The 27,739-nt window shown below is 41.3% G+C and overlaps 1 long non-coding RNA gene and 1 pseudogene across 3 annotated transcripts in view; both read left to right on the top strand.

Annotated features, from left to right (window-relative positions):
• Window positions 1-27,739, top strand: part of LOC311588692 — a 413,254-nt gene that overhangs the window by 357,041 nt on the left and 28,474 nt on the right. The window lies entirely within an intron of this gene.
• Window positions 11,153-11,873, top strand: LOC311588208 (large ribosomal subunit protein uL24-like; annotated as a pseudogene). Its single transcript has one exon. The product of its transcript is annotated as a large ribosomal subunit protein uL24-like (transcript).

The raw sequence follows: 27,739 nt of genomic DNA, 5'->3' as shown, positions 1-27,739 counted from the left end.
TGAGGGCTGTCCATGCTATCTCTTCCTCCTGATTCCACACTGTAAAGAAATGGGCTGCTAGCTTCCCACAGAGGCCTGCTTGAGAAAGAGGGGCAGGTGATTCTGAAATGCACCAGGACTACATGAGAACGGGAGCCTGTCATGCCTCATGTGGCAAGGTGCATTGCTCACTCGCCCAGAAGGCCTTCATAGCCTCTACTAAAATTCATCAATAAACCTCAACATAACCCGGAAGGTGGAAGACCCAAAGAAACTCATCACATCTATACATTACTCTAGGGGTCAACCTTTCACCCAGAAGCACCACGTATAACGCAGCCATGATCATCACAGCTCTCGGAGACGGACACCACAGGCATCCCCTTTTGTAAATGTGCTGATTGAAATAGAAAGGTCCAAACACCTGGCCATCCTCCGTTCAAGCACGGTTGTTATGCCAGGAAACAACTATGACTTTTCCAATTTGCTTGCGTGTGATAATCAGGTGTGGTTAATGGAGACCTACACCCAGGTGAGTTGGGTAACCCAGGGCTGTTAGCTGTTTCTGAGGACGGCCCCGCCTACACAATTGAGCCTACAAACGGTGCAAAAGCAGTGCACTTTCAGAAGGAAACCATGCTCGCACTTTTGAAATTTGCCCTTTCCCCAGCTAGCATTCTGTTTGTGGGAATGCCTACTATAACTGCCTGTGGCAGGGGCGGGGCCACAGTTGCAAGTCAGCCCTGCAGGCACCAGGAGAAAGAACTGGTGTCCTACGGCATACGCTGTCATATGGTGCTTGGTTTGCTTTAAATGGTTCAACGCATCTCAATGTGTGTCATCTTCAACTTCTGATGGGTTTGCCAGGGAAACTAACCCCACCCTAAGTAAAGGAACATCTGTACAGGAAGGCTGTACAGCCCTATCCAGCGTCTACTACCCCCTTGCACGCATCCGGGACACTCTGAGCCACACCTTGCACACCCAGTACTACGTATTTCCCTTCCCCCAACCTCGCTGTCACTCATGCGCTCCAATCTTTCCATGAAATTTTCACAAGTAGGTACTGGGTCTTTTCCATGGCACTGGCCATGTTTATTAGAGAGGCATCTACGTATTTCTTGGCTGTGTAACAAATGTAATCCTGAACGCTGTGGATTATGTTCTTAACTATTTTTTTTTGTAAAGTATTTCTGATCAGGTTTTGAATGTGCTGTTCCTGTAACACCCTTTTCTCCCTCATAAGTGCTGTGGATTTTATTACCCAATTTTGCATAGCACAGTGATTTTTTTTTTTTTTAGAAACACATATTTTGTGTTAAAGCATAACTATTTGTAACTTGGACAAGGTCACATACTAGGTTATAGCTTAGCAGGGATTTCGACATGAACTGCCAAGGAACCCAGACTAGTGTCTGACCTTCCATATTTTTTTTATGCTTTGGCATATATGATCTCTTTTAATCTTCACAGCAGCCATAAGAGGGTTTTTGTTATTTCTTTTTTTACAGTTTGAAAAAAAATCAAGATTCAGAAACTTGACAAAGTAAATCTTGGATGACATTAACCATAAATGGCACCTTTGAAGTTCACATGCAGGCCTGTTTTCTCTGAAGAGATGGTGCAGGCCAGGATTCCAGGAGACTCTAGAGGGTCCTAGAGGTCATCTAAAGAGATGACACCACCGGTCAACTCAAGCCTGCATTCCCAGTGGTCCTCCCTCATAACTTGTAGGATGGTCTGCATTATCCAATAATCCCTGCATTTTGTCTTAGTCTCTCATTCCCTCATCAAACAATTTTTGAACACGTGGTATTTCTAACATTTAAGTCAGAGCTTCCCTCTATAATCTATGCCCCTTTATACTAGGGATATTCTATAACTTATGTGTGTGCACGTGCATGCGCACGTGCATGCATGCACATACACACATATATATATACAGGTAAGTGTGTAAGCACATATGTGTGCATGAACACAAGTGTATATGTACAGGTGAAGCCAAAGGATAAATGATAAATTTGGGCATCATCCTTTAAGAGCGATCCATCTTTTCTTTTTTGTTTCTTTATCTTTTTTATTTTTTTTAGACAAGTTCTCCTATTGGTCAGAGCACTTATCAGATAGAGTAGGCTAGCTGTCTAGAAAGCTCCAGGATTCTGCCTGGTGCTCAGGCCCTCCTCCCTGAAGGCAAGTGCTCTACACACTGGGCCCTCTTCGTAGGCTGGAGTACCCATCCTAATAGCATACCTTGTCTTTCATCCTTCGTGTTCACCACTAGCAATTCTGCCACAGTCATTTCCCACGTGCTCTTTGGTCATTTTCCTAATGGGATGGTGAGCTCAGAAAGACTACTAATCCACTGTTTTTCTTTCTATGTGTCTTCAGCATTCAGGGCCATGCCTGATGCATACTAGGTGCTTTATAAAATACTTGACTGGCTACCACTGACTTTCAACATGGCGTAAGATACAAAAGAAGCACAGAATACAGAGAGTATCTTCAGTTTAGACAGGCATCTCTTCAAAAAATATAAAGTTTTAACAGTTACTGAAATTCCTCAGCTAGGAGAATAGGCCCCTGCAGTGCGCACACAGGAGGGCTGTAAAGCAAAGGTAGCTGACAGCTGGGAAACTGATCCACAGCAGCGTCTGAAAACGGATCATGAAATAATCAGGTTGCTTGGTCTTTTATTTGTTTCTGGATGGAGTCCCAGGCAGGGAAGATAACCTTCTCCTCAGAACAATGGGGTGCGTCATATGTAAATGTAATGAGATGATGAATTATTCCAGTGTCATTATGCCCACGATTTATGGGGAGACGGTATCTGCTAAAAGCCCAGGCTGAAAGAATATTGATTTCACTTTTACTGAGACAGCCATTTAAAACTTTTTTTTTTTTAAAGACAGAAAATGATTGTTTTGAAGACCAACTTCAAAAAGGCCAGTTTCAGACCATTTGCTAGGGGGTGGGGCGGGGGGGGGGGTGGAGGAAGCTTTGGGACGAGATGGATCCTTTCAGAGCTGGCTCGGCAGAATGAGGCCCCGTGCCCTGGTTCTCCTGTGACACCCTGTGGCTCTCCTTTGCAGCTCCTTAATACCAGACTCACTGCTAGGACCTTCATAGGTCCAGAGCCAACTGTTATTTCATGCTGGCAAATGATTTTCTGACCTTTAGTGCTGTTACTCAATTTATTTTGAAATCCAGAAGAAGAAGAAGTCGACACTACTTGGTGGTCAGGGGAGCACTGGGAGGGAGAATGATCCTTTCCTTCAAGGGGAAGAAAAATCGTTTCTGTTATACTACTAAGTACGTTAGGCTTCCCCTAGAATATGGGAGATTGGGCGTGTTGGGTTTCCAGAAAGGAGGAAATGGTAGGAGGTTATAACATGGCAGGTTTTGATTGGTGCTACTTGAACAAATAGTCTCTCCTATACACTATGACATGTCTTTTTTTTTCCCTGCCATGCAAAAGGATAAGCTAAAAATTAATACAAGTGAAACCTTGAGCTTAAAATCATGTCCATTTGATCCTCCCAAAACAGTTAAAAGACCCTATTAACTGTCTTCACTTACCAACAAGGAAACTGAGGAATAGGAATAATTAACACAAGACTATAAAAATGTGGGTGGGGGAATTCTCAGAAGCGTTCACCCATAAAAGAAGAGCTACAGACAATTACTGGTTGCTGAGAGTAATTGAGACTGCAGAGAATCAGTCCTCTTTGGGGAAGAGCCCTCTCATAAGCTAGCAAATCTCAGGAGGCCCACCCTAAATACCTATGAGCACCACTAATGATCTGGGCAGGTCATATTTGTAGACTTAAAAACAGGCAAACATAACTGTGTGCGTGCAACAATTATACTTTCAAAATAAGAGGCCATGAATTTGAAGAGTGGGAGGGAGGTGAGAAGTATTGGAGGGAGAATAAGGAGGAGAATGATGTAATACAGTTTTCATATATGAAAATCTCAGATATGTAAATTTAAAATTGTAAAAAAAAACAAACCAACAACAACAACATAGCAGTTGGCTGTGAACTTGCTTTGCAGCTCAGGCAGCCTTTAAACTTACAATCCTTCTACCTTAGCCTCTCAAGTAGCTAGAGTTAAAGGCCTGCATCACTGTGGCTGGTCTTATCGTGATTCAGTAGATTAATTTAAAATAAATCTCTTCTCATCTGCTTTATGCCATGAGCATAATTTCCAGAGACCTTGCCTTTAAAAGTGAGTGCAATCATCTCTGTTTATTCCATAGGAGAAAGGAACCACAGAGCTCCCATGAAGTGATCTCCAGGATGCCCTGAGTTGGACTATGAATGGCTGAAGGCACAGTATAAACTGCCCCGCTGGCTATTTCTCCCACTTCTTTCAAATAAGTGGCATCTTACATTACTTTCTAAAGCCCTTTCTAAAATGGCCTTGCAGCGGCTAACTCTCCGCACATACTTTGTTTCTTTTTCCAGTAACATAAGCCAAAGATCTACATATTACGTTTTCCTAACTTTGTTCTCTCCTCTCCAGCCATGTGAGAGCAGAAATTTGTCTGCATTGCCCAACAACACAGGCCCAGAGCACAGACTTGTTCTTGGTTCCTCTTGGTAAATGCCCAGTAAATGTCAAATGCATGCTAGTAAGCCCTGAGCAGGCATTTCTCAATATTATCCGCCTCTTGGGAGTTCCTGATGACATTCAACAAAAGCGACGCATTTCTCTCAGGCTTTCCTGCAACTGTCTAAGGCAATGTGGCCACATTAAACAAGTGGCTAAAATAGAGGCTTTATACTGAACATTTAGTAACCTCTAGGTTTGATTTCTATGGTGTCTGTGGCACATTATCCCAAATGTGGTGGTTTAAAACAATATATTTTTATTCTTTTATAGGTTGAGAGCTCAGAAATTTGAACTTGACGTCAATGGGAGGTTTAGGAGGGTTAGGAGGGCAGCAGTTACTCTGGGTGCTCAAGTGACAATTAATTTTTTTTTGACTCTCATTTCTAAAGCTTTATGATTTGACCCTTTTCTGTCTTTTCAAACCAAACAGTGTGGACTCTTACTTCAAATACCACCTTTGACCTCTGAGTCTGCCTTGGAGCATCCTCCACCATCCCTCTCTTACAAGAACTCTTGTGGTGAAGAGACGAACTCATTTTAATAGCCTTAGTTTAAGCATGTCTATAGAGTCTCTTTCCCAAGTTCATGTGCCCTAATAATTAGGACATAGTTGTTTGGGGGAACATTACACAGTCTTCTGGAGATCATATCTGAACTCAGCAAGTACTGCAGGGAACTCAAGGTCCTATTTGGGTCACGAGGAAGAGCTCCCCAGAAAGGGACAGAGTAAAGCAATCAGACACGCAGTTTTGCCTGGCTAACGCCGTGTGGCCGAAGTTAGGTTGCTTCACTCGCAAGCATAGGTCTCAAAGGCCTTACACTTCTCTTTAACACTAATAAGGGCACCCGTCTAGCAAGGTCGGCTGGGGAAACATATGTGGTCCAGTCATTACAATGTCTCCAAGCAAAGATGGACAGCTGCGAGATATGTGAGCACGGTTGTTCTTTGGCCACCCAATCCAAGCCAATATTCATCTGCCCACAGACATATGGTCTAGCCAAGTCAAGTTCACCCAATCTTAGCTCTGACCGTCACAAATGGCTAGCTGACCTGCAGACCCTAAGGCATAATAAATTACTACTCTAAGCTTGCTCAGCCTGTTATACTAAATGTATTATACTAAAGCAGCACCCCCCCCTTAAAAAAATTGCATCAAAGCATGCTATAAACATAAAGTATAAACAACCCAAGATACCTGCAGCTCAGTTATGAATTATCTTTTTACTTCATCTCAGTTCAGCACACATAAACTAGTGGTATGCAAGTTCATTTAAAAATAATGTGAACTTTAATAAAAATCTAGTAAAAATACATTCAGGACAATGTATACTAAGAAACCTTGGTTTTTCTTTCTGAGCAGAAGTCATGTAAAGTTTTTGTTCAAAATTACTAAATGAAAAAAGTGTCAGACTTAGAAATATAAAATAACCAGTAGGATTGGTTAAGCAGCATAGGAAAAGCCTGTGGAACTTGGAAATTAGTGTCTGAGGTCAGAGAAACATGGCGGCATCACGCCTGTGCTGTTTAACCCTTAAGCAAGGCACCTTACATGAGCATTAGGCAACCTTGGAGAATGGTACCACGAAGAAATTTACATTCTAGGTCTGAGGCAACAAGACTTACACTAGGCTTACTGCAGAGATGATGAAAGAGTTTTGTCCAGTGATTCAACTTTGCGGCCTACAGGCGTCTGTATGTGGCACGCATGTATGCAGCCACACATCCCTGAGTGTTTGCACAGGCTTTTATCTGAGGATCTCATTACCCTTCATGGGCTGTAATTAAACGCCACAATGCCCGTGATGAAACAGCTATTATTTTAGAAGGGTAATTGAGACACTTAATCGAGGCTCCTTAAACAGTGAGGCAATGCGCCTCAGGACAGACAGGAAGCTCTTATCTAAGCTGCAAACAGAAGCCTAGAGCCTTTCTCCTTGCCTCTGACTCTTACCACCTCACCACACAGCCTGAGGGAGCAGAAAATTACCTCCTCTAACTTGAAATAAGCCTCTCCTAGACTTCCCTGGCTGTGATGTAAGGAAAGCGGTTGCTTGCCTTTGCCCGCCTCTTTCCTGTCATGAATAAGTTAGTTGCTGTGCTTCCCACGGAGAGGGTCCCAACAAAGCCCTTTTCAGAAAGATCTACCGGTGACACTGAGGCAAATGCTGAGGAGCTCTGCTGTTGGGGAGCATTTGGATCCTTATCTTAAAAAGCTTTATCAATGTCAGCAGGCTAGAAGCTGTGTGCATTCTCTGCCAGGGCAATGGTCCATGTCCAAGCATAACCTTTGGCTCATATGGACTTCCTGGAGCCTTGGGTTCAAATCCTGTCAGGTCAGCCTGCGCCTTTCTTCTTCCACGCTAGTGTAATGGAGCAGAAGAGATAACCCTGTAGGATTTCTTGGCTAAGATTTGTGGAAATCAAACGCCTTATTTCAACATGCTGGGCTGTTGCTACTTTGAGGAAAGTTGCTGAGTTTACCTTGGAACCCCAGATCAAAGCTGAATACTGCTAGTTAAGCACCTCTTTAAAAGAACTCATAATATTTGCTTTTGGAAACATTAGCCAGGATTTTTAATAGCAGCTGGGCATGAATCTTCTCTAGAGTCTTAGATTAGTTGTGTTGTATTATGTATGCATCCTGCACTGAGGCACACACACAAACATGCTCACAAATACACATACATACATACAGATAAACACATTCACATACATGCACATATACAAAAACAAGCACTAATAAACATATAGGCAAACACACACATACATACATTCACACACACAAACACACATGTAAACATATACACAAACACATTCACATAAATACACAATCACACCACAGATAAGCAAGCACACACATGCCACATACCTATATACAAATATATTCACTACACACACAAATGCACATATATGTATGCACACAACCACATACATGCATACGCAAATGTATACATACAAACACATAGGAAAATACACACACACACACACACACACACACACACACACACACACACCACACACACACACACACACACACACACACCACCTTTGAGTTGTTCTTTGTTGCTGATTGTTTGAGACAATGTCTCCCACTGACTCTGCAGTCTTGACTGACCTCACACTCCCATTCCTTCTGACTAAAACTCCTGTGTTCTGGGCTTTTGAGTATGCGCCACTATACATGGCATTGAATTATTACCTTCTCAATTTAAACATTTTTAAGAACTTCATACGTGAAATGTTCACCCCTTACTCTTCCTCCAACACATCCCATGTTCTTCCTTTCTCAAATTTATGACCTCTTTTTGGTATAGGTATATATATACATATATGTGTACATATATTACAAACATACACACACATGCACATGGGTGTACACACACACACACACACACACACACACACACACACACACACACAGGAATAGATAACCTATCAGAGGCTCATCCTTGGAGTAAACTGGCTCTCCCTCCCTTCAGCAATCGTTGAGTGCCAGTAGCTCTTCATTTAGGGGTAGGGCCTTGAGAAACTTCCCTCATCTACCAAGCCATGTGGATTTGTGTGGTCATTTTTCAGGTCTTGTTGAAGATCCTGTGTGTGTAGCATCCCCATCATATCTAGAAGACACTGCCTCAAATCAAGTATTCTGGTCCTCTGGCTCTTCCAATCTTTCCACCCTTTCTTCTGCAATACTTCCTGAGTTTTAGGTATAAAGATGTATTGGAGGATGCACGGGATGGGATAGCAATTGTGATGTAATATGAATGATTTTATTTTTCAATAAAAATATTATTGAAGAAAGGATGTATTATAGATATTCATAATTATAGCTATCTGGTATTTGAAAAAAAACACCAAAAACATATACTAGAGAAAAGACAACATATTCAACAAATGATGCTGGGAAAAGTAGATGTCCTCATGTAGAAGTGAAGTTGGACATATATCTATTGTAATCTACACATTTTTTTTTGCACAAAACTGACAAAGACTTCAATGAGAACCCTGAGGTTGCTAGAAGATAACATGGTCAGATCCTGACTGCAGATGCAGGAAGGCCTTTCTGAACAGGGCTTCATTCACTCCCGAACTCAGGTCAACAACTGACAGGTGAAACTTCCTAAAACTAAAAAGCAAAGAAAACAATCAACTGGGTGAAGAGGAATCCCGTGGGATGGGAGAGACTCTTTGACAAGTATACATTCAGTAGAGGGTTAAATCCAGAATACACAGAAAACGCAAAAATAAAATAAATGTTAAAAAAAATTAAAAATGGGCAATGGCTCTGAACCGAAAGTTCTCAAAAAGAGAAATTAAAATGCGTAAAAAATATCTTTTAAATGTTTCAACATCTTATCAATCAGAGAATTGCAAATTAAAACAACCTTGAGATTTCATCTCACCCCAGTCAGAACGGCTAAGATCAAGAAAACAAGTGGCAACAAATGCTGATTAGGACGTGGAGAAAGGAAAATTACATCCCCTGTTGGAGGATTTGCAGACTGGTGCAGCTACCATGGAAATCAGTGTGGAGAACTATCAAAAAGCTAAAAGCAGGGCCACCATTCGGCCCAGCGATACCACTCCCTGGCATATGCCCTGATATCCTACTCCATAGAAACGTGCTCAGCCATGGTTATTTCCACTTTATTCACAATAGCTAGGAAATGGAAACAGCCTAAATGTCCTTCACCTGATGAATAGATAATGAAAATGTGCTACATATGTATAATGAGGGTGGGGAGGTTATCTCTAGATAAATGGATAAAGGAACACAGATGCTCTGTGTGGAGTAGGGGAAAAAAAGTAGGGGACCTCTCTGAGGAGGGCTGTGGGTAATACAGAAGGAGAGGGAACAGAGAAAGATAAATGACACTAAAGATATTTGGAAAGCCATAAAGAAATGTTCATTATTTTACAAGCTCACATAAAAAGTGTGTGTGTGTGTGTGTGTGTGTGTGTGTGTGTGTGTGTGTGTGTGTGCGTGTACACGTGCGCACACACTCGCACCTGCTTGTGTTCAGTTTTAATAAAGTTACAGCACTTGGAGAGATCACACTTCACTCAGGAGGTATAGACTGTGGAACCAACCCCAGTGCCAGGCATGGGAAATCTCCCTTTGAATTTTTGCTCAGAGGAGTTCAAGAGACTCCCAAAACAAGACAGGATGTTGCTGTTGCCCTTGCTTGCTTCCCAGAACTTGAAGGTAAGACTCTATTGCTGAGGACACCACATACTTTGAGGAATTGATCTGAGACTGACCTAAAAGCTTCCTCTGTGAGGACGAGCTATCATAGCACTGAAAGGTATTGTGCACACTGCCAACGGAGAAAGATGATTAATAGCCCATTGTAGGTGTAAAGCCTACAGATTACAATGACCAGCATCTAACCATATGATTTTCCTTACTTATTTTGTTTTTGTTGTTTTGGTTTGCTTTGAGACAGGGTTTCTCTGTGTGGCCCTGGTTGTACTGGACCTCACTCTTGTAGACCAGGCTGGCCCTGTACTCAGAGACCCTCCTGCCTCTGCTTCAGGTGCTGGGATTAAAGGCATGCTACAACATCTAGATTTATATGTGTTCTCTGTATCCAAACATAGTCTGTCATATTTGCTTAGCAAGCTCTTTGTCCACTGAGCCATTTTTCCAGCCTCATCAACAGTCTTTTTTTGTGCCTTTCCTCTTGTTTCTTAGTCCTATCCAAGGGTTGTCATCTTTTCTGCTTAATTAGTTTTTTTCGAGCAACATGGATTAGTTTTTCTTCACTATTTTGATATATTTTCTATGCCATTAATGTTTAAATCTTCACCAGACTCATTTTTCTATTATTTTTGGATATACTTGTCTCTTTTTTTGGTCAAGTAGAATTCCAAGCACATTATATTTCCATTGTTTTACACACACACACACACACACACACACACACACACACACACACAGAGAGAGAGAGAGAGAGAGAGAGAGAGAGAGAGAGAGAGAGAGAGAGATGCACGACCATGCACATGCGTACACACACACCCCCTAGTATGTATGTCACATGATCTGATTAAGTATAAGAGTGAACTTTAGTTGTCCTCCAATTTCTAAACTGATCTTCTTTTTGTTATAGCACACACACACACACATAATTTGGTTGAACATGTGAGTTGTAACACAATATAATATTTCTCAGCATCTCTGGCTCTTACCACAGTCTAATGCTGAGAATACAGACACCAATGACATCAAGAGTTTTGTTCCGGGTCTTTCAGAAGATGGATTCCCTTTGTAGGTAGCAATGTACTAACGACTCTGCAGAGCGGGGGCCAGATGTGGAGCCAATGCTGAGACACATTGTCAGGCCAGCAGAGAGGATTTGTAGAGCTCCATCACCACAACAAAGGAGCCGACAGAACAGAGACTCTGCTGAGAGCCACTTGTCAGCAAATTTTAGAGAAACCATTCTATTGCCCTTTAGGGAAGGGAAAGGAAAAAGCGGATACTGGAAAAGTTTTAATATCATCTGCCACAGCTGTGTGTTGGCACCAAGAGATGCCACTGTGCAACCTTGAGTGACACAGACATGAGGACACATCACACATGCTCCTTTTAGTTCTTGTCTTCCAAGAGGATGAACCTGCCCTCTCCTCAACCTCTCCTCTCTCCTGGCTGGGGAAGGCAACATGGCAGGAGCCAGAAGTTACTTCTAACCACGTGATAAAAGAAACACATCAAAGATCGCTGGATGCAGTCAAGGCTACACAGAGAAACCCTGTCTCAAAAAAAAAAAAAAGCAACAACAACAAAAAAGAATAAAAAAACAAACAAACAAAAAAGATCGCTGGATTGCAGCTGCCCAAATGAAGATCAATCCTTTCGTGACTCCTGACCGAAGCAAAAACCATGAAGGCCATTTCAATGCACCTTCTCACATTCGGGGGAAGATCATGTCTTCCCTTCTTTCCAAAGAGCTGAGACAGAAGTATAATGTCCAGTCCATGCCCACTCAAAAGGACCATGAAGTTCAGGTTGTTCAAGGACACTACAAGGGACAGCAGATTGGCAAAGCGGTCTAGGTATACAGGAAAAAAATATTTCATCTACGTTGAACGAGTACAGCGAGAAAAGGCTAATGGCACAACTGTCCACATGGGCATCCATCCCAGCAAGGTGATCATCACCAGACTAAAGCTGGACAAAGACCAGAAGAAGATCATGGAAAGGAAAGCCAAGTCCTGACAAGTTGGAGAGGAAAAGGACAAACACAAGGAAGGAATGATCAAGAAAATGCAGGAGTAGAGGCCTCTCATACGCAGCTCTCATTAAAGACTGTTTAAGTAAAAGAAAGAAAGAAAGGAAGGAAGAAAGGAAGAAAGAAAGAAAGAAAGAAAGAAAGAAAGAAAGAAAGAAAGAAAAGAAAGAAACACATCAAAGATGGCAGAAAAACAAGGGGTGCTCTGAGAAAAATTCTTGGTTAGACTCTTTTGAAGGAGCTTCCCTTGACCATGGTAGCTGAGGAGTGAGTGTCAAGCATGGCCAAGTTTAAGTAGGGGAAATCTTCATAGAGTTCTTGATGAAAGACAATAAGAAAATACGGGTGGTAGTGGGAGATATGGGTAACCGTTTATTTGCCTGTACGTTTTCTATTTTAGTTTTAGAAAGGAGTTTCCTATTATAAAGACTTTAAGAGGGTGCTTGTAATATTTTATCTTTCTTCAATAAAAATAAAGACAGATTTTTGACAACCCGGAAATATCGAAACAGAAGATTTGCAAGGTTGGCAGCAGCTGTGTCAAAATCTATTTGGCAAATGGAGGCTGTACAAGAGAAGCCAGCTCTAAGAATTTTGTTGTGGTGAGTGCTCAGGAGAGGTCTGAGGACACCAAGAACATGCCACAGTGCTTCTTATCTCTCGCATATCTGAAGAATTCCTGCCTGACTCTTCCTGGCTTGGAAGCCTTAAGAAAGCCTTTGTGTCCATAATCCTGGAGGGTATTCTTAAGTTTTAATGATATTGTAACTATAAAATGCTTCCATGCACCAGACACATGGTGAATATCCAATTAGTGCTGGCTATTATTTCTAGTACCTTTCAAAACTTGCCTCATTCTAGAATCTTCCTTTTTACCATTTGTCTCGAGTTACTTAGCTTTCCTCATTTTATCATTTCTCAATGTTGAAAAGATTGACCTGGACTTGCCACTGAATTCTAATGTCTTCAGAAGGTCTCTTGAGTTCAAGAATTCAGTTTCTGTTTTTAAAAAAATCAGTGCCTTTCTTTATGGGAACTTAAGTCTCAGAATTTCATAATATAGGTTTACAGGTAACGTCAACTACCTGTGCTGTGATGGTGTCATTGTTAACATTTGTTTCTATGGCAAACTGCACCAAACATGATGTATGCACACAATTATACTAATGTCATATAGAAGGCAATTAATTCTTGATGCCAAGTGCCTTGTGAGCCTCTTGGTCACCACCAGGTCAGGGCAGCTGTTGCTGCAGAGCATCAGTTTACCATTGTTAAGCTGTGAGAATTTGCATACTTCTGCTTAATTCGTATGCACAGCTGCTGGGATGCTTCGCCTTTCATCTTGGTTTACACCATTCATCTGGAATTTCTTAAAGCCAAACTATTCATAATAATGCTCTTGAAAGAACTTCAGGGGAACTGTTTGAGTTCAACATTTTAGCAGCACCCTTCACTTGAATAAAGAGCTTCAGGGATCTGGAAGACACGAACAGTTCTGACTGAAACGGGTAATATCATCCACATGGGCTAAATGATTGCAGAACACATTTTTATTACATTATAAATCTGCCAGAAACAACAACCAAAGGTCATCAATATCTTCCTTACTTTTTTGTTGGTTTTTAAAAAAAAAAAAAAGGAGGAGGGGTTGTCTTTGACTTTCTCATCTCCCAAATAAAACCAGAATTCAATGTCATCACAGATATTTTCTGTCAGTTATGGTTTTTTTTTTCAGATAAGTTCTTGAGAGTTATAGGCTAAATGAGAGAAAACCACATAACCCTTCGAGCCATCTTCAGGGGTCATGACTAGCTGGTGCGACAAAGAAGTGACTTTATATAATATAGGATATAATAATAAATGACTTATTACAAAATGACTTTATACTGAAATCAAAAGAGGTTTGTCCATAGCCGTTTTTGAAATGGAGAACAGGAGGGGTAATAACAGCTGAAAAAAAAGGTTACTTACTATTCCTAACTTTGGCTTACTTCTAACATCATTCATTTTCTTCAGCAAAGCTCTCAATGTCTTAGCACATGGGCCTCCTGATTATACATGTCAGGATCTCATCCAGCTGGCAAATAAAAAACTAGTGATAGAAAAGGTCCAGCACTTCAGGTATTTTGTTCAAGTATGCTTAGATCCAAGTTCTTAAGTGGCACCATCATATGAATATTTCAACACAACCACCCAAGAGTGGTCTGTACTGTTCTTTGTCAGTCTTGTCATGTCCTGTGGAAGGAAAGCCATAGCACTTCCAGTTGATGTCCAGGAGACAAACATCTACACACAACTGTGAAATAATTTCTTGACTGGGATCACTGTAAATGTGGGTGTATTCCTTGAGCCAGTTCCCAGTCTGAATAAAAAGAGAGAGATAGCAGAATACCAACATTCATCTCTCTCTTTTTCCTGGATGTGGATTACTATCACCAACAGTCCCACCCTCCCCCATCTATGATGAACTGTATCCACCCAAACTGTAAGACAAGGCAACTCTGTCTTTCCTTAACATGCTTTCCTCATGTATTTGATTCCAGCAGTAGGAAAAATAACTAATACAGTCTCCAAAGTGTACACATGATGACACCAAGCTTTTAGTCACTCAAGTGATAGAGAGCAATATAAAAATTACATTTCCACTAAATGTATAGAATTTGATACAGCAAGAGAAAATTAATACTACTCAATTCTGGTAAAATAGAGAGACATTCATTATCCAGCTCTTTTCTCCAATGGAAAGCTATCTCTACCCTTCCTTCCTCTCCTCTTTTCAGGTTGCATGGTAGACAGAGTGGTGAGCCATCTTGGGTTACCACCTAGAGGAACAATCCTAGGATGACAGAGCTACAAGATAGAAGAGGCTCGGGTTCTCTGTAACTTATTTGAGCTTCCAGTTTGGTAGAAAAATTAAAGTTTACCGTGGTTAACCACTGTATTTGGGAATTTCTTATTATAGCTAATCTCTATATTGACAAAAATTACCGTTTTTTGTCAGCAATAACTCTATGACTTACAGAGTTCAATTACAAAACATCTAATTTATCAACAATTTGACACTATAACCTAAAATGAACATTATGTTTGCTCCCAGCCTATGAATGGACAAATACTGAAGCGATTCCATGCCTTGGCAATATGAGACTCCACCAAGAGCAATGTCAGCTAAAGAATTCCCTACTGGCCTTATTGAACCTTCCCCAGACTGTACAAAAGTCTAAGATGTTTCTATCAAGCTTCCTTTCCATTCCTCTCCCTCAGGGAAGACTTCTTTTGTGTTCAAAGCTCTTCCATCTCTGCTCTCTATAGCCTCCATTCTGCCACAGGTGCTTTCCCTAACTAAATCTACCATCACTTCTAATCTATCATCTATTTAATCTATCTATCTATTCTATCATATTTTCTCAAAGGTGAAGACAATGAAGTCTTCTGGTAAGGTAAGGAAAAGGGACAATTACCTCATCTAGTAGTAAAGGAAGTTTTCCAATAACATGTTTTCAAATTTCTAGGGCAGTTCTCTATGATGTCAAGGAAGAACACAGGTCCATGTTGTTCTTTGTTTTCCATAAACAACTTCTTGATTATTTCAATCTCTCTTTTGCCTCTTGGAAGTTAGAAGGACAATAAAGCTTACTTTCAAGATTTGGAAAACCACATTTTACTGCAACTTCAGACAATCAGATGCAAAGCAAACTTCTGTCATTTATCCAATTCTCTACCTAAATATCAAAAAACGGACAGAGGATGCTTGAAGTCTTAGCTAGAGAAGATGACAAAGAGGATACAAATGGGAGAAATAAGTCAAAATATTCTTATTTGTAGATGATGGTTGAATATATAAAAGACTCTACCAGAAAGATAAGCTCATTTACCACATAGCAGATGCAAAGCTAACACACAAATATCAGTACCTTGCTTATATAGCATCAGCAAACATATGGTGAAAGAGAAATACTTATTCACTGGCCCTAGGAGTGAAAATTTGTACACCTACTATGATACAGCTATAGCACTTTTGAATATAAAGGACCCTATATCCTACCACAGAGATATTTGCTCATCCATGTTCATTGTTCTTCATAATATCCAGGACATGGCAACAACCTTGTGTATCCTTCAACTGATGAATGGATAATGAAAATGTGGTACATTTATGCAATGGAATACTATCCAACTGTCGAGAAAAATTAAAATTGCAAATATGTGGATGAAGCTGGAAACAATCATCCTGAGTGAGGGTAAAGGATATATAGGAGTGGTTAATGGAAAAGGAAATAGGATGAGGGCTGGAAGGGCAGGATGGAGAGAGCAGGTGGAGTGGTAACTAACATTAAAGGCCTTTTGAAAATGTTTCATGGAAGCCTATTACTGTAGACACCTCTTAATATATGTACATAAAGAAGAGTTTAAACAGAGTTGTGCTCTAACAGAGGACAATGTTCCTGCTAGACACTACGGGCTAGCAAAAAAAAAAGGTCATTGCTAGGGACTCTTTGGGAGTTATTGGCAGTGTCAGGAAGTTATTGACCAACGATGTTCCACAAAAGTTAAATTACAGTCTGTTTCTACTGCTCTTTATTGCCTTCCAGAACCTGATAATAAAACCCTACTACAAAGATGCCACATTCTTGAGTCCCAGAATATTAAGAAATCAAGCTGGTTCTGATGCAGAAGCTTCATGCCTATTGACTAGCTCTTATAGTGCTGGAAGGTGCTATGCACAGGAAAAGGGAGAAACGTGATCATTGATGGCACCCAGTTGTGAATGCTATAAGCTAAAATAATTAGAAACAAAGAGAACAATTCAAAGAATCAACAAAACCAGGAATTGATCCTTTGAGGAAATCAACAAGATAGACAAACTGTTAGCCAAACTAACTAAAAGGCAGAGAGACACTATCCAAATCAACAAAATCAGAAAGGAAAAGGGAAACATAATAACAAACACTGAAGAAATACAAAGGATCATAAGATCTCACCACTTGCTTTTTACATAGGGTTGGGAACTTGAACTCAAGCCCTCATGCTTGCTCAGCAAACACTCTTAGCCACTGAGTTATCTCCTCACCCAATTCAACACAAACACACACACGTATGGACACACAATTTAATGTTTTTCTTTTAGTTATTCAAGACAGGATTTCTCTGTGCAGCTTTGGCTGTCCTGGAGACAGGTTGGCCTTGAACTCACAGAGATCTGCCTGCCTCTGCCTCCCTGAGTGCTGGGCTTACAGAGGTATGCCACTGCACCCAGCTAAAATTTGTTTTAATAAATAAAATAGTTTCTCCATATGGCTTACAAATTCCATTATTAGATACACACTCAAGGAAGATGAAAAAATATGTTTTAAACACATAAATTTATACCCAAAAGCTCATAACAGTATAATTCATAAGAGCCTCAAGCTAGAAACAATCTGACATTTGCACACAATAACATATTTGACACTCAAAAAGAATCCAATGCTAAAATGTGTTTTAACGTGGATGAGCATTTGGAAGCACCTGTTAAGGGAAAGAAGCCAGTCACAGCATGCATGATTTAGTTTCCATGAAATGCCTGCTATAGTCCAGTGCATACAACAGAAAGGAGACTGATGGCCAGCCACCTGGAGTGCTTCTTCAGGGGGCATCAAAGGGTTAAGAAATTATATAGATGTGAGAGTTGTGCAACTTTGTGAATGAAATACAAACATAGGGCTGTATATTTTGAAAGGGCCGGCAGTACTGTGCATGAGTACCTCCACTTCCAGTCCTCGCACTCCCAGATGGATCTTAATCTCCTGTGTTCCTAACATCATGAAATTACCCTTCCTACGAAATGAACTAGTACGAGCTCTCTGCTTCACCTTAGCGTAGGGCACACTGAGACACTTCTAATGCTGGAACACATTGCAGTTATTAAAAAAAAAAAAACTAGTAGTCTTGAGCCTTTCCTTCAAAACCATAAAAGGAAAGTTTGGAAGAGATTGAACTTACTCTTTCCTGAAATTTTTTTCTCTTACGAACATCTCCACTCCCCAGGTCCACATGAAATATCTTCCTTCTTAATTGCAGGCTGCATCTAGATACAGACAGTAGATTCTTCTTCTTCCTCTTTAGGATTATAAGCATATAGAAATTAATGTACATTTTATTGACATACAGCTCCAGGAAAACCTGACAGTCAGTGAGATATGCACAACAATGATTTCTATCAATTTTAAGTAAATAGTCTTTTCACTTCTTATTTATTCTAATTTATTCAGATTACATCCCAATTGCTATCCCCTCACTCCTATCCTCCCGCTCCCACCCTCCCATCCCTCTTCCACCCTATTCCACTCCCCTAGACCCCTGAGAAGGGAGGCCCTCCTTCCCCACCATCTGGCCACAGTCTATCAGGTCTCATCTAGATAGCCTACTGATCAGTCATAGCTGATTCCTTCAAGCTTTATCATCCATCCCTTTCTGTCAGTTCCTTCAGACTGTGAGCTCTTAGTGTCTTGGGAGTTTTGGTTAGTCTAAGACATTTGGTAAGTTGGCAGCATGGACAGAAACTTATTTCAAGCCATTGTTTTAGAACCGTCGGAACAACAGATAAAAATGCTGATTGCCAGGGCAGGGCAGAGTGGTCCATGCCTGTTAACTCCAGTACTCAGGGAGGCAGAGGCAGGTGGATTGCTGTGAGTTCCAGGTCAGCTTGGTCTACAAAGTGAGTCCAGAATGCCAAGGCTAACACAGAGAAACCCTGTCTTGAAAAACAAAAACAAAGACAAAACAAACAAACAAACTAACAAACTAAATGGCTAATTATCTGGTAGCCAAGAGAAGCCATGTAAGCAACAGAACCTTCTCCATCTCTTGCGTACGTCTCTCTTAAGCCTTAGCAGAACCAAAAAGCAGCACTGTCATTAAAGAAAGCAAACAAATCCACCCAACCCAAAACCCAATTCCGTGATGCATCTTTAATGCTACAGAGGTTCCCAAAATATCTCTACTCACCACACACACAACCATTTAATAGCAACCAACTGCCTAAGGGAGGGGACATGGTGCTATTCTTCACTATCTAGTGTTAGAGGTAAAACTGCATTTATTCTTAGAAGTGGGTTTCTAACAAAGTGACCACGAAAACAGAAATGTGTGACTATATAATGAGACGTGGGAAAAACACAGCCTCTAAAAGTTGTATAGAGTTAGAAGTGGTTTGAATAAGAGGAACACACCTTCTCTGTGTTAGAAAACTCCCTCCTCTCTTAAAAGCCTTTTTCTCTCTTTGGAGATAAAAAAGAAGAAGAAGAAGAAGAAGAAGAAGAAGAAGAAGAAGAAGAAGAAGAAGAAGAAGAAGAAGAAGAAGAAGAAGAAGAAGTGCTGGTGCTGGAGAGATGGCTCAGTGGTTAAGAACACTGAGGTCCTGGGTTCTATTCCCAGCAACCACATGGTGGCTCACTTAATAGTGGAATCTGATTTCCTCTTCTGGTGCGCATGAAAACAGAGTACTCACACACATAAAACAAAGAAAGAAACAAAAAGACGTGCTGCTTTCCTAGTGTATGAAAGTAAACACACTGCTGCTCCTGGGCTCACCTCTTCTAGGAAGAGGGGCCTTCTGATTTACAAGTCAATAAATCCAGGGCCAACTCTTCCACCAGGTCTGTTCTCCCAGGAGATAGTATTCTTCTGCCTGGACCATTCCAGACCAGAAATAGCCCTGAGACAGATCATCCCTTTAGTTTACAGCCAACCAAGTTATTCAAACTTAATTCCAAGTCGCTCAGCCTGCACTGCCTTATCATGTGTTGTGGAATGCTGTCCTCGGGCCATGATCATCCCTCAGAACATCCCTGGTTCCTGGCAGACCATCAAGATCAGGCCTGCTGATGTTCCCTCAGGCCTCCTGCATCTCTCTCCCAGACTGGTGGAATTCCGTCCTAGTCCCAGTTGCACATGGGTTGGCACGGGACTAGAGTACACAGAGGGTAGAAGGTTACCTAAAGCAGGCGACTCCTTCTACACAGCTATGGGAAAGCAGTCACAATAAAGCCCTTTGTGCGTGGAGAGCTACATTACCCTGAAGTCCCCTTCAGAGCTGGCTCTACACGTCAGCCTCGGGTACAGGTACACCTAGCAGCTGTGTGTTAGTGGGGCTTTGAGGAAAAAGTCGGAGAGCTTCATGTGGGAGAAAAAGACAGACAGAGAAACGACAGGATTCCAGGTGGTAATGAACAAAGAAAGAAAACCTTTGAGGAGGAGCAGGCAGCCGCACAGGGCAGAAGAAGAGAAGCCCTATTCCTGTGGGTAGAGAACGGGACTCCTGCAGTAGAGTGAATGTAGCTCTTCCTTCCAATTTCCCACCAAGCGAAGCTTCTTGATTTTATTTTCTATTTCAAAAGCACTTGTCCTACAAAACAAAAATTTAGGAGTGAAAATGCTCAATTGTTTCCCCCTTCAGCAAACCTTTCCCTTCCTACCTGAGTAGGAACACAAACAGAACCTTGTCTCTGCCCAGCAATATTACGTTAGCCATGGAAACACACCCACATAAAAGAATTATTAGTCCTCAAAAAGCCAGGGCAGAATTTGATGAAAGCTGAAATGTATTTTCACAGATGGCCGTGCTGTGGTGTAGTCGATGGGAAAAATATTAAGCAAAGCAATATTCCATTTCAGCTATAGTCTCTGAAAGCAATTAGTACATGAAAAGGTAGATAGGCAGAGCACAGTTAACAAACAAAGACTAAAGAGTTGTCATCACATTCAAAATATTCGGGAAAAATAAGTGAATAACTAGCACTAGCCAATAACATGACAGTGAAATAGAGCGATGAAAAAAAAAAATCCATATTGCCCACATTCACCTACCCCACATCACAGTTGGGAGGAACAAGAGATAAATTGCCCAGTATTGATTGTTCTTACAGGAGTATGTCCACCACCCAAAGAAAGAAACAGAATGTCTCTCTCTTCACATAAAAAGCAAATTACATATGAAAAAAATCACTACTCTCAAAGAAAGACTCAATGAAAAAAATATGTCTGGCTTTGACAGGGCAAATTCCAGGCACTGTGTATTTTCACAGAAGTTGGTGCTAAAGGAAATATTTAAGTGCAAAAAAATATATGGACTTTTCCACAGATTCTCATAATTTTCTTGAAATGGCAAGCAAGGCTTCCAGAGCCTTAGTACCTATGTTGCCCCTAAGTGATCCTGCAAGGTGATGTGATGTTTGTTTGTTTCTTTCTTTCTGAAAGTTATACAACAAAATAGCCGCACTGTAGGAAGCCAGGGAGATGGCTCAGGAGGTAAAGTGCTTGCTGTACGAGCACTTTCCTTTACACCTTCAGAACCCACATGAAGAACCGGGAATGATGCTCTTTGCTTATAATCCCAGGCCTGGGGAGGCAGAAACAGGCAGATCCTTGGGGTTTACTGGCCAGCCAGCCTAACTTAATGTTCAAGCTTTGAGCCAAGCGAGAGGTCCTGTCTCAAAACACAAGGAAGATAGTCCCATGGAGGACCTAAGGTCACCATATGCATATACTTATATACCCACATGGATAGGCATACCTCCCCTCCACACATATACAAAAAAAACACCTAGCTTCATGGTACACTTTACATAATAAATGATGCTGCTGTATATTAACTATTACAGTAATATTCCATGAACAGACCATGCTTTACTAAACGTTTGTGAACACAGTTGGCTAAACGACAGGATGACCCATGAGGCAGTTCAATGTGTCCCTCACAATGCTCAATATTTCAACAGTAGAGAATTTCTACTCTCCAACATCCTCTTTATGCTCAGAAATGGAAGCTATTGCTTTTGTACTTTTCAATAGCTTAAGCCAAAAGGAAACATTCTCTAAAAATCAAAATCTTTCTGTGTTGGAACTTTGGAATGGTTCCTTCCACTTTTCACCTTTATTCCACTCTCTGTTCACAACGTTGTTTTTAGACACCGTGTTCTGCATCTTATTATAATTCCAGAACGGCTGTTGCTGGACAGGAAAACTGCTTCAATGGTCACATTTGAGCCATGAGAATGAGTACACCCACACATTTGGACGCTATCATTGTGTTCCATTTGTCTTATCAGTCCTGTTCTTCAGCTGACACCACGACCCCTGGAAAATCAAAGATGCCATTGCATTAGCCCTTTATATTTGACCTCGGGGTACCTCAGTCTTTATTCTCTGTCCCCTCCTGCCCTTTGGAGGTAATTGCCTATGCTTCGGTGCCTATAGTACATATGTTCCAACCTGTTCTCCAAACGTTAACTGTTTGGGATTAAAATAGTTTCTTAGAAGCATTTTCAGCCTTTCCTTGAACCCCTGCCAAATCCACGGCTCTCCACAGAAAGGAAAATGCTGAACACTCAAAGCAAACTGAGGATTACTCAGGAAGAGATAATAAATAGCACATTACTGCTTGTGGCACGAGGAGGGAAAAACTCAATTTGTTTGTATCTTAATGGCTTAGCCATGACAACAGTATGAAGGCTTGGTAAAGGTACTAAGAGCACAGGCCTCCGGCCAAGAAGTGAGGAGAGAGCGTAGAATGGCTCTGCCATGGAAATCACATCAAAGTGCAGGCGCTAGTTACGCAGCTGCGTTTTGAGAGTCCACTGGAGCGGCCTCACAATGCATTATGTGCAATGCAAACGTTAAGAGCATCACTAAATGATGAGGTGAATCAGGATGAGAATAACGACATTGGAGTCTGTTAACACCATGCTAATGAAGGTGAGAGAGAGAAACCCCCTCTTGACCTGTGTCAGGGTCTACAGGTTTGGATGCAAAGAGGACTGCCTGCCGCTTGGGAAGGAAAGAAGCACTCGGGTAAAGTAACAAGCTCCATTGCCACTGCTTACGCAAAGAACCCTACAAGGTTGATGTATTATTATCATCATATCATCCTGTATTACACATGAAAATATCAGGACCCAGGGAGAGCGTGAGCAACTTCCCAATGATTATGCAGCCAATAGAGTAAAGCTTTCAACCAAACAGCAAAGCTCCCCTAATGAAGTCCTACTTTTCCTGCCTCCACAGTGGACTATTAAAGTTTCAATGTGCATGTCCACGCATCACTAGTAGAGTTGGCATTTTGTCACTCCATACTCATGTGTTCCACAAAAGGTCGCTGAGCACCTTCTATGTGTTATGAGTTAGGGGTGGGGTCTTCAGTGGTGATTAAGGAAGGACAAGCAAGTAAACTCATGACTGCTGTTAGGATTTGTAGTTTAGCTGGGGAGATAGGTGGGAAAAGGGGTAAGACTGCATACAGAGGTACGGAGGGAAACACTCCAGCATAGCAGGAGAAAGCTAGCATCATGGCCCCATCGGTGCTTCCTGATTTGCTCTGTGGTTGGGCCCAAGAATTTGCACTTATATCAAGCTACTAGAGGATGCACAGGTCACTTGGAGAGTGGCTGCTCTTGGGATTATGTGGCTCAGGGAGAACAGCTTATGCTGCACAGCACAAGCCTTAGACAGATTCCTGAGAGTGTGAAGTAGGGCCATTGACGCATGGAGATGTAGCTTGGAGCCTACCAGAAGCACCTCTCGCTCTGCTTTAAAATATCAATAAACTCCCTAAGCCAGGTGACACAGTCACTGAGAGCTACTCTCGGACAGGCTCTGACAGCATGAGACATGGGCTGGATAACTTTTGGTGACAGAGAGGATGAAAAGACAAGCAAAACGGTAAGACCAAAGTGAGATACCCTGAGAATACCACTGAGGAATTAATTCAAATGCAATGTTCAAGCTGCTGGCATTTTAATGGCTGGAATGCTAATAGGAAGGAAATCACAGAGAGGGATGTTTTTCACTCCTCCATCCAAGAAATAGGCTTCACCCTTATAGATGCTGCTGCTCTTGCATTTAATTGACATAATTAAACTAGCCACAATTTCCTGGGTCTGGTTTCCTGTCCTGTAAAAGGCTTTCTTATCTATTAGAAAAATATATAGTAAGATATGATTAAAAATATATGGTGAGAGTGAAAGGAAATGGTACTGGAAAAGAGCCAACTTGTTTAAAATCCATATGTGGATATAAAGAGGCATTGGCTGCATAAGCAATGATGTACATACATGGGTACATACACAGTAATGGGGATATGTTCTAGACTTAATATAGGGATATGTTCTAGGTCTTCACTGTTAGATGATTGTGTCTTTATGCAAACATCACAGTTAAAACCACCTGCATGGTATAACCTACTACATACTTGGGTGATGGTGTATGTATGTGTCATGGCCTATTGCTCCCTGTGTTATAATGGACAAATTAAGAGGATATTAAAAGAAGTACCAAAAGCATAATCAAGATATGAGAGGTGGATGATCACAACGCGGCACGCTGTTTGACCACATTTGTTTTTCAATAGGCAGAAAACCACAGCCTAAAATAATGACTACAATATAAACGATAAATATATATCAGCCAAGCATATAGTCCTTTGTTATCATTATGAGGAACTTGGCTATACATAATTGTATGTTTTATGTTTATATATGACTGGCACACCCAGTAGGTCTGCAAACTCATGAGTGATGCTTGGTGCCATGATATTATGGTGCTGTGTTGTCACTTGGTTATAGGAATGTTTTAGCTCCGTCATAAGCTTAAGTGGCCAACATACACCATTACATGTTCCATGATTTCACACAGAAGGCCTGACTGTTTTTCAGTTGCAAATTGGCTAGCTGAGGGCTACAGCACAGCAGAGCTTAGCAAGGGCAGGTCACAGAGAGCAACGCTACAGCAGGATCAAGCACTGGCATTCTACTGGTCTTCCTTCCAGATGAAATGTGGCACAATGGATGGTGACATCAGGTACCAATTTCCTGTGCTCTGGAAATAGTACTGTAGCGAAGTCAAAGCAGAGCATCAGAAGACAGCTAGCACTCAGCCTGAGGAGAGAGACAAGAGCTTGGGGAGGTCACCTTGGAGTTGGCCATCTGTGTCAGCTGTCTGGACAACCTGCTCCTCATTCTGGCCTCGATAATTCAAAGCTGGCTGGTTTTGTCAGATGCGAGATTTATAAACTGACGGTCCACAGGCCAGGTTGGCTCTTCTGATGTGGTTTGTTTGCTTGGTCTGTTTTGTTGCTTGTTGACCCACTTCAGAGCTGAACTGAACCAACTGAAATAGAGACCTTAGTCTCCTTCTGTGTGCGACCTTGACTTCCTCTCCCCACTATTTCTGCCTCTGGCTTTTATGACAACATAAAATTACCAGCCAATTCCTTGGAAAGAGTTGGCATTCTGAGTTCTGCCTCAAAGTTTACAAATCTACTTTTTCAATTCCAGCATTTCTTTCCTATTCCTTCTGTCTCTTTCCCCTCCTTACTTTGTTAATGAAAGACCAGGTTTTTCTACAAGGCTTTTAATTGCTCCTGCGTTCGTGATATAACCATGCACTTGATTTAGGAAGTTAGATTCTCTGTGAAAGGGAAGATTAGCTTTTCTGTGCTATTCACAGCATGGTCCCTATAGCTGGCCAGGCCGAGGTAGGTTTGAAGGCATTTAGGCTGAATAAATGACATTGAGTCTAAATTGGGCAGCATCTTGACTTTAGTGCTATAGGCATATCATCAGCAGACTGGAATTAGCTCAGAGAATATATCAAATTTTGGTATGGAGGTAGAGAGGAGCTTTTATTAAAAAAAAAAAAAATTTAACGACTGCTAAGAAAATGTGAAATGCCCCAAGGCATGTTCATTTTCATTCTGTAATGAACAGGAAATCCTCTGGAGCAAAAGCAGAATTAATGATGGGAAAATAGCTGGAGATACTGAAACAGAAATCATTTCCACTTACCTGGCTCTTAGCCACGGGTGGACGGTCAAGGCAGGGGACAGATGACACCTGGAGGAAAACTCAATCTTGACGTTAAGAATCTGGGACCAGGCATCTGTGGTCCATTCTCACACAGCCGCAGAAGAGTTCCTCACTAATTAGGGATAAGGGGGGTGATGGCTTCTGGGAACCTGGGAAACGTAAAGTGGGGACACTTCCTAAGGAGATGTGGTGCTGTTGCTTTCAAGGGTGGGTGACTGCAAGGTTGTCTTTCGGTTGTTAGGGAAAAAACTATGGTTTGGAGATGGCACATTTATTACAAACCAAGATACCCAGGCTGTGTCAATCACTTTAAAACACAGCTTATTTTAAAAAGCTGTATGTATTTCCTCAGCCATTTTTGCTTTGTTTTTGTTATTGTTATTGGTTTTGTTTTTGTTTTTGTTTTACCATTTTTTTCAAACATGCTGGGAAATTTTAGTCTAAATACACTGCTTTGCGATAAGTTTTAGTAGTATTCCATATGACCAAGTTGTCCCACTGTTCTTAGAAATTCTTACAACTCTAGGGGGAAAAGATGAAAATCAAAAGTGTGTGTGTGTGTGTGTGTGTGTGTGTGTATGTGTGTGTACATGTGTGCATGTGTGTTCATGTGCCTATGTGTCTAAGACTATTCTTGCCTCCTTCCATGTTGCTTTAAGCTTTTTGATTGCCTTCAAACAGGCAAGAATGGGCAGAGATGGTTTATTTTGTGGACTTTCTTTGCACGCACGGGTAACTATGGGAATCAAGGGCACCCCTTATCTTTCACAAGTGAATTTGAGAAATCACTGGGCTCACTTGTACTAATAGGAAATTCATTTGACAAGCCTAGCCTGGATGGAAAAACAGTATTTATGTCCAGTCCTATATCAGAATCGGCTCTTAGGCATAAGGGTCATGACAATGTTTCTTGGCTGCACATTCCTCTGCAACTGTCTGACCTTTGTCTGCTTTCTGCTCACCACAGAACACGAGCTCCTATAGGACAGGGATTGCACCCACCCCTCACGGCTGAGTCTTCAGTACCAAGGACTCGGGCAGTGGTGTGACTTAGTCTGACCCCCAACAGGCACATGATTAAATAAATGCTCTGTCCCCCAACGCAGGGCACGAATCTGAAGGCTGTCAGAGCCTTTATGGGGTGGAAGCCAGCTATAAGAAGTGGTAGGCCTTTGACAGATGCAGCAACTCCTGGTTCGAGTCTACATCCTGTCTGCCACTGTGTGAACAGCTATGGTTAAGCTTCTACCACCACAGTTGAGCCACTCCAGCCAACATACTCTCTCCACAGCGCTGATTTGGACCATAGTAGCAAAACGGTGACTAACACAGGCAGATGTTAGATGCTCTGTAAGTCATTTCTGAATAGCAAGCTGACTGTAACATTTCTGTGAGAAAGCACTTATTTTCTTTCTCAGCAGATCCTGACTCAGGAACCTAGGCTGGAACCTTAGCTCTGCCACTCAAAGCTGATAGCCTTGGGCAACTGTCTTAGTGAAGGTTTCTACTGCTGTGATAAAATGCCATGACCAAAAGCCACTTGGGGAGGAAAAAGTGTATTTTCTTGACACTGCTACAATACAGTCTACCACTGAGAGAAGCCAGGGTAGGAACTCAAACAGCACAGGAACCTAGAGGCAGGAGCTGATGAAGAGACTGGAGAGGCGTGCTCTTACTGGCTCCTTCCTCTTGGCTTGCTCATCCTGCATTCTTTTTTTTTAATTTTAATTTTTTTATTCAATATGTTTTACATATACATTTATATTATTACACATCTATACAATAAACTACCTACAGCAAGAAGAATCACAAAACAATTAGGAATTATATATATATATATATATATATATATATATATATATATATATATATATGTTATATTCATAGTGTTTTGGCTGTTTGTATTTGGCAGCCTTGAAGAAAACATCTTCCCAATCTTGGTGAGTCTAAAATTCTGAATGTAAATCATTATCTATCATATCTTATCATTATCAACTTAAAACATTTATCTAGACCTAAAAACATATTAAACCCTAAACAACTAAGCTTAATTATAAAACTAAACTATGTTG

This window comes from Acomys minous (assembly GCF_964271855.1).
Source record: "Acomys minous genome assembly, chromosome: 17".
NCBI classification, from domain to species: Eukaryota; Metazoa; Chordata; class Mammalia; order Rodentia; family Muridae; genus Acomys; species Acomys minous.
Note: the sequence above shows the minus strand (reverse complement) of the source record. Positions and strands in the feature narration are given on the sequence as shown.